Source organism: Somniosus microcephalus, chromosome 16 (genome assembly GCF_052327205.1).
Source record: "Somniosus microcephalus isolate GS21.2 chromosome 16, FLI_Smic_1.0, whole genome shotgun sequence".
In the NCBI taxonomy this organism is placed as follows: Eukaryota; Metazoa; Chordata; class Chondrichthyes; order Squaliformes; family Somniosidae; genus Somniosus; species Somniosus microcephalus.
In genome coordinates, this window is record NC_141002.1 from 28,247,406 (window position 1) to 28,255,778 (window position 8,373).

Sequence of the window (8,373 nt, forward strand, 5' to 3'; positions counted from 1 at the left end):
AATCGAAAGCCTTCTGGAAATCTATAAAGCATGCGTAGATTTTGCTTTTGTTTTGATGAACGTGTTTGTCAATTAGGGTCTGTAGGGTGAAGATATGATCTGATGTTCTATAGTTTGGCATGAATCCAATTTGGCTTTTACTCAAGACATTGTGCTCCTCAAGGAAGTTTATAAGTCTTTTGTTTATGATACTACAGAATACCTTCTCTCTCCCACACACTCTCTCTCTCACACACTCTCACTCTCTCTCACACACACACTCTCTCTCACACACTCTCACTCTCTCTCCCACACTCTCTCTCTCACACACTCTCACTCTCTCTCACACACACACTCTCTCTCACACACTCTCACTCTCTCTCCCACACACTCTCTCTCCCACACACTCTCTCTCTCACACACTCTCACTCTCTCTCACACACACACTCTCTCTCACACACTCTCACTCTCTCTCCCACACTCTCTCTCTCACATACTCTCACTCTCTCTCACACACACAGTCTCTCTCACACACTCTCACTCTCTCTCCCACACTCTCTCTCGCCCACACACTCTCTCTCTCACACACACACTCTCTCTCCCACACTCTCTCTCGCCCACACACTCTCTCTCTCACACACTCACTCTCTCTCCCACACTCTCTCTCCCACAAACTCTCTCTCTCACACACACACTCTCTCTCACACACTCTCACTCTCTCTCCCACACTCTCTCTCCCACAAACTCTCTCTCTCACACACACACTCTCTCTCACACACTCTCACTCTCTCTCCCACACTCTCTCTCTCCCACACACTCTCTCTCCCACAAACTCTCTCTCTCACACACACACTCTCTCTCACACACTCTCACTCTCTCTCCCACACTCTCTCTCTCCCACACACTCTCTCTCCCACAAACTCTCTCTCTCACACACACACTCTCTCTCACACACTCTCACTCTCTCTCCCACACTCTCTCTCTCACACTCTCTCCTCTCTCTTACACACTCTCTCTTTCACTTTCACTTTCACACTCTCACACACTCTCTCTCTCACACTCTCTCACTTCCACATCTTTCTCTCACACTCTTTCCCTCTCTCTCACACACTCTCTCTTTCACTTTCACACTCTCTCACACACTCTCTCTTTCACTTTCACACTCTCTCACACACTCTCTTTCACTCTCACACTCTCTCTTTCTCTCTTTCTCTCTCACTCTCTCTTTCTCTCTCTCTCACACACATTCTCACTCTCTCTCACACTCTCATACACTCTTCTCTTTCTCTTACACTCTCTCTCACACACTCTCACTCTCACTCTCCTCTCTCTCTTACACATTCTCACTCTCCTCTCTCCCTCACACTCTCTTTCTCACACACTCCCTCTCTCACACACTCCCTCTCTCACACACTCCCTCTCTCACACACACTCTCTCTCCTCTCTCCTACACTCTCTCTCCTTTCTCACTTACACTCTGTCACACTCTCTCTGTCACAATCTCTCTCACTGTCACACTCTCTCTCACACACACTCTCCTCTCTCACACACACTCTCCTCTCTCTCTCACTCTCTCTCCTCTCTCTCTCGCCTCTCTCTCACACACTCTCGCTCTCTCCTCTCTCTCACTCTGTTGCACTCTCACTCTCACTCTGTCACACACACTCTCTCTCTTTCTCACACTCACTCTCTCTCAATTCAATTCAATTCAAATCGCTTTATTGGCATGATAAGGTACATCTTATGTTGCCAAAGCATCGAAATACATTTATGGTTGAACACATAAACGCAGATCTATTCGTACACTGTATAAACAGATATATCCCTGAGTGTATAAATATACATTCATATAATTTGTATATACTCTTTTCTTAGGTTTACTGGTTGTCCCTCTGTTTATGGCAAGCTGTAACATAGTGTGCCGCTAGTGTTACACAGTTTCTCTCTTCCCCTAGTAGGTATGGGAGTTTTTGGTCGTCATTCAAATTTCTGAATTCAGGGCATATTTGTGAGAATTTTTGGTAGAAATTCTCCCTGATGCCCTGATATTTTCCACAAGCTGTGAGGAAGTGCATCTCTGTCTCCACCACTCCCTGACTGCAGTGAGAGCATATCCTGTCCTCTCTTGGCAGCCTGGTCTGCCTGTGTCTGCCTTTTTCGATCGCCACTCTCCCTCCCACACACTCTCTCCCCCACACCCTCTCTCTCCCACACTCTCTCTCTCCCACACTCTCTCTCTCCCACACACACACTCTCTCTCACCCACTCTCACACACACACTCTCTCTCTCTCACACACTCTCGCACACACTCTCACTCTCTCTCTCCTCTCTCTTACACACTCTCACACTCTCTCTTTGTCTCTCTCTCTCACTCACACTCTCACTCACACTCTCCCTCTCACACTCTCTCCTCTCTCTCTCTCCTCTCTCTCTCTCAAACTCTCTCCTCTCTCCGCTCTCTCTCGCACACTCTCTCTCACACTCTCTCTCTCTCCCTCTCACACTTTCTCCCTCTCTCACACTCTCTCCTCTCACTCTCACTCTCTCCTCACTCTCTCCTCTCTCAGACACTCTCTCTTCTCTCTCACTCATGTTCACTCTCTCTCTCACTTTCACACTCTGTCTCTCTCACACTCTCTCCTCTCCCTCTCTCTCATACTCTCTCTCTCTCACTTTCACACTCTGTCTCTCTCACACACTCTCTCCTCTCTCTCTCACTGTCTTTCTCTCTCTCACACTCTCACTCTCATATACTCTCACTCTCTTTCTCTCTCTCACTCTCTTTCTCTCTCTCACTCTCTTACACACTCTTTCACTCTCTCCTCTCTCACTCTCCTCTGTCTTTCACACTCTCTTTCACACTCTTTCTCTCTCCTCTCTCACTCACTCTCTCTCACACTCTCTCTCTCTCCCTCTCACACATTCTCACTCTCTCCTCTCTCTCACTCTCGCTTTCTCACACACTCTCTCTCTCTAACACTCTCTCTCTCTCACACTCTCTCTCGCTCACACTCTCTCTCTCACACTCTCTCTCTCTCACTCACACTCTCCTCTCTCCCTCTCACACATTCTCACTCTCTCCTCTCTCTCTCTCTCACTCTCTCTTTCTCACACACTCTCTCTCACTCACACTCTCTCACTCACTCACACTCTCACTCTGTCACACTTTCTCTCTCTCTGTCTCTCTCACACACACTCTCACTCTTTTTCTCTCACTCTCTTTCTCTCTCACACTCTCTTTCTCTCTCTCTCACACTCTCTCTTTCTCTCACACACTCTCATTCTCTCTCATACACACTCGTCTCTTTCTCACACTCTCACTCTCCCATTCTCACTCTCTCTCCTCTCTCTCTTTCTCACACTCTCTCACACTCTCTCTCACACACTCTCTCTTTCTCACACTCCCTCTCTCTCTCACTCTCTCTCTCTCTCACTCACACACTCTCTCTCTCTCTCACACACTCCCTCTCTCTCACACACTCTCTCACTCACTCTCTCACTCACTCTGTCACACACACTCTCACTCACACTCTCTCTCACACTCACACTCTCTCTCTCACACTCTCTCTCACACTCTCTCTCTCACACTCTCTCACTCACACTTTCTCTCTCTTTCTGTCTCTCACACACACTCTCTCCTCTCTGTCTCACACGCTCACACTCTCTCACACACGCTCTCACCTTTTTTTCTCACTCTCTTTCTCTCTCGCTCACTCTTTCTCTCTCTCTCACACTCTCTCTTTCTCTCACACACTCTCACTCTCATACACACTCGTCTCTTTCTCACACTCTCACTCACACTCTCTCTCTCACTCTCTCCTCTCACACACACTCTCTCTCTCTCTGACTCTCTCCTCTCTCTCACACACTCTCTCCTCTCTCACACTCTCTCTCTCTGTCTCTCTCACACACACTCTCACTTTTTTTCTTTATCTCACTCTTTTTCTCTCACTCTCTTTCTCTCTCGCACACACTCTCTCTCTCTCACTCACACACTCTCTCACTCTGTCACACACACACTCTCGCACACTTTCTTTCTCACACTCTCCCATTCTCACTCTCTCTCTTTCTCACACACTCTCTCTCACTGTCACACTCTTTCTCTCACACACTCTCTCTCACTGTCACACTCTCTCTCTCACACTCTCTCTCACTCACACACTCTCTCTCACTGTCACACACTCTCTCTCTCACACTCTCTCTCTCACTCACACACTCTCTCTCACTGTCACACTCTCTCTCTCACACACTCTCTCTCACTGTCACACTCTCTCTCTCACACTCTCTCACTCACACACTCTCTCTCACTGTCACACTCTCTCTCTCACACACTCTCTCTCACTGTCACACTCTCTCTCTCACACTCTCTCTCACTCACACACTCTCTCTCACTGTCACACTCTCTCACACTCTCTCACTCACTCTCTCTCTCACTGTCACACTCTCTCACTCTCACACTCTCTCTCTCACTGTCACACACTCTCTCTCTCACTCTCACACTCTCTCTCTCACTGTCACACACTCTCTCTCACTGTCACACACTGTCTCTCTCACTGTCACACACTCTCTCTCTCACACTCTCTCTCTCACACTCTCTCTCTCACTCTCACACTCTCTCTCTCACAGTCACACACTCTCTCTCTCACTGTCACACTCTCTCTCTCACTGTCACACACTCTCTCTCACTGTCACACACTCTCTCTCTCACACTCTCTCTCTCACACTCACACTCTCTCACTCACTGTCACACACTCTCTCTCACTGTCACACACTCTCTCTCTCACACTCTCTCTCTCACACTCTCTCTCTCTCACACTCTCTCTCACTGTCACACACTCTCTCTCACTGTCACACACTCTCTCTCTCACACTCTCTCTCACTGTCACACTCTCTCTCTCACACTCTCTCACTCACTCTCTCTCTCTCACTGTCACACACTCTCTCTCACTCTCACACTCTCTCTCTCACTGTCACACTCTCTCTCTCTGTCACACACTCTCTCTCACTGTCACACTCTCTCTCTCACTCACACACTCTCTCACTGTCACACTCTCTCTCACTGTCACACACTCTCTCTCATACTCTCTCTCTCACTGTCACACACTCTCTCTCACTGTCACACTCTCTCTCACTCACTCTCTCTCACTGTCACACACTCTCTCACACTCTCTCACTGTCACACACTCTCTCTCACTGTCACACACTCTCTCTCTCACACTGTCACACTCTCTCTCTCACACTCTCTCTCTCTCACACACTCTCTCACTCACACTCTCTCACTCACACTCTCTCTCACTCACACACTCTCTCTCACTGTCACACTCTCTCTCACTCACACTCTCTCTCACTGTCACACACTCTCTCACTCACACTCTCTCTCACTGTCACACACTCTCTCTCTCACTGTCACTCACTCTCTCTCTCACACTCTCTCTCTCACACTCTCTCTCTCACACACTCTCTCTCTCACACTCTCTCACTCACACACTCTCTCTCACACTCTCTCTCTCACACTCTCTCTCTCTGTCACACACTCTCTCTCTCACACTCTCTCTCTCACACCCTCTCTCACTCACACACTCTCTCTCTCTCACACTCTCTCTCTCACTCTCTCTCTCACTGTCACACACTCTCTCTCACACACACTCTCTCTCTCACTGTCACACACTCTCTCTCACACTCTCTCTCTCACACACTCTCTCTCACTGTCACACACTCTCTCTCTCACTGTCACACACTCTCACACACTCTCTCTCACACTCTCTCTCTGTCACACACTCTCTCTCTCACTGTCACACTCTCTCTCTCACTGTCACACACACTCTCACTCACACACTCTCTCTCTCACACTCTCTCTCTCACACTCTCTCTCTCACTGTCACACACTCTCTCTCTCACACTCTCTCTCTCACACACTCTCTCTCACTGTCACACACTCTCTCTCTCACTGTCACACACTCTCTCTCTCACACTCTCTCTCACTGTCACACACTCTCACACACTCTCTCTCACTGTCACACACTCTCTCTCACTGTCACACTCTCTCTCTCACTGTCACACACACTCTCTCACACACTCTCTCTCTCACACTCTCTCTCACTGTCACACACTCTCTCTCTCACACTCTCTCTCTCACTGTCACACACTCTCTCACTGTCACACACTCACACACTCTCTCTCACACACTCTCTCTCACTGTCACACACTCTCTCTCTCACTGTCACACTCTCTCTCTCACTGTCACACACACTCTCACTCACACACTCTCTCTCTCACACCCTCTCACTGTCACACACTCTCTGTCACACTCTCTCTCTGTCACACTCTCTCTCACTCACACTCTCTCTCACTGTCACACACTCTCTCACTCACACTCTCTCTCTCACTGTCACACACACTCTCACTCACACACTCTCTCTCTCACACTCTCTCTCTCACACTCTCTCTCTCACTGTCACACACTCTCTCTCTCACACTCTCTCTCACTGTCACACACTCTCTCTCACACTCTCTCTCACTGTCACACACTCTCTCTCACACTCTCTCTCACTGTCACACACTCTCTCTCACACACACTCTCTCTCTCACACACTCTCTCACTCACTCTCTCTCTCTCACACACTCTCTCTCTCACACACTCTCTCACTCACACTCTCTCTCTCACTGTCACACTCTCTCTCTCACACTCTCTCTCTCACACTCTCTCACTCACACTCTCTCTCTCACACACTCTCTCTCACACACTCTCTCACTCACACACTCTCTCACTCACACTCTCTCTCACTCACACTCTCTCTCTCACTCTCTCTCTCACTCACACACTCTCTCTCTCACACACTCTCTCACTCACACTCTCACACTCACTCTCTCTCACACTCTCTCTCACACTCTCTCACACTCTCACTCACACTCTCTCTCACTCACACTCTCTCTCACACTCTCACTCACACTCTCTCTCACTCACACTCTCTCTCTCACACACTCTCTCTCACTCTCTCACACTCACTCTCTCTCACACTCTCTCTCACACTCTCACTCACACTCTCTCTCACACTCTCACTCACACTCTCTCTCACTCACACTCTCTCTCTCTCTCACATTCTCTCACTCACACTCTCTCTCACTCACACTCTCTCTCACAATCTCTCTCACTCTCTCTCTCTCACTCACTCTCTCTCTCTCACTCACACTCTCTTCTCTCTCCCACTCTCTCTCTCCCACTTTCTCCCTCTTTCTGTCTCTCACACACTCCTGTCTCACACTCTCTCTCACTCCCACTCTCTCTCCCACTTTCTCCCTCTTTCTGTCTCTCACACACTCCTGTCTCACACTCTCTTTTTTCTCACTCTCTCCTCTCAATCTTTCTCACACTCTCTCTCACTCTCTCTCTCCTCTCACACTCTCTCTCTCTCAGACTCTCTCCTCTCTCACTTTCACTGTCACATTCTCTCTCACATACACTCTCCTCTCTCACACTCTCCTCTCTCTCACACACTCTCTCTCTCTGACACTCTTCCCTCTCTCTCTCCTCTCTCTCACACACTCTCTCTCTCTCTGACTCTCTCCTCTCTCACACACTCTCTCTCTCTCTCACTCTCTCCTCTCTCTCACACACTCTCTCTCTGACTCTCTCCTCTCTTACACACTCTCTCCTCTCTCCTTCACTCTCTCCTCTCTCACATTCACCCTGTCACACTCTCTCTCACTCTCTCTGTCACTCGCTCACTCTGTCACATTCTCTCTCACATACACTGTCCTCTCTCTCACACATATCTCTTCTCTCTCTCTGACACTCTTTCCTCTCTCTCTCCTCTCTCTCACACACACTCTCTCTCCTCTCTCTCTCTCTGACACACTCTCGCTCTCACTCTGTCACACTCGCTCACTCTCACTCTGTCACACACACTGACGTAAGAAATCTACTAGGCACTTGGTCTAAGCGTTAAACAAAGCTTTAATCAACTGTTTTACAACATGGAGGTCTAGTTGTGTCCTTCACTAGTTCCTGTTAAGAATGTCCTGCGCAAGCTGGGCCCGTGCCTGAGTATTTATACTCTCCCTGGACAGTGTCACCCCCCAGGCCACTCAGTTGATTCATGACACACACTCTCTCTCTCACTCTTTCTCACACTCTCTCTCTCACTCGCACACTCTGGCCCCGATTTTCTGGCCGCCGTTGGACGGCTTTTCATGCAGCCGGGGGCCGAAAATCGGTGAAAAAGCAGGTCGGGCCACCCCCCCGCCTGATTCCCCGCCCCGTCCGACTTTCAGACTGCCGTTTCCCCGTGCCCCGCTTCAGTCCCGGCCGCCGCTGGCGGGACTGCTCGTCGGAGCACTAACAAGCAATTATCTGCTTGTTGAAGTTGATTTTCCCGTGCAGTTGTGACTTTGGG